Raw genomic sequence first — 667 nt, forward strand, 5'->3', positions numbered from 1 at the left:
ATGCTGCCAAAGGCCGCCTGACTGCCGTGCTTGGGGGTGAGTGGTGGGGGAAAAACATAGAGCCGCCCCTGCAGACACAGAGCCCTACTTGTGAGGAACACTCTGACGTTGAACATAAGAATGGCAATACTGGGTCAGATCAATGGTCTAGCTAGCTCTGTATTCTGCCTTCCAACAGTGGCTGATGCTAGATGCTTCAGAGGGAATGAACAGAACAGGGAAACGTATTGAGTGATCCAGTCCCTATGGTCCTGCCCCAGCTTCTGGTAGTCCAAGATTTAGGGACACCCAGAGCATGAGACACTAGCTGTGTGATGGAGGAGTACTGCCATTGGGGGGAAGAGGGGTATGATGGGTCAGAGCCCTGCCATTGGGGACATGAGTCCTATTGCTGGTGGTGGAGTGATCTGTAAGATAGGACATACCTGATGCTCTATGTGTGTGTATGTGTTGGAAGAGAGAGCCCGGATGTGTTCTGTGTGTGAGGGCTTGGCTACACTTGGAAATGTGCAGCGCTGGGAGTTACAGCTGTGGTCGTACAGCTGTGTAGGAACAGTGCTGCAGTGTGGCCACACTCACAGCTACCAGCGCTGCAGTGTGGCCACATTTGCAGCAGTTGCAGCGCTGTTGGGAGTGGTGCATTGTGGGCAGCTATCCCACAGAGCAC

This window comes from Chelonoidis abingdonii, chromosome 4 (genome assembly GCF_003597395.2).
Source record: "Chelonoidis abingdonii isolate Lonesome George chromosome 4, CheloAbing_2.0, whole genome shotgun sequence".
NCBI classification, from domain to species: Eukaryota; Metazoa; Chordata; order Testudines; family Testudinidae; genus Chelonoidis; species Chelonoidis abingdonii.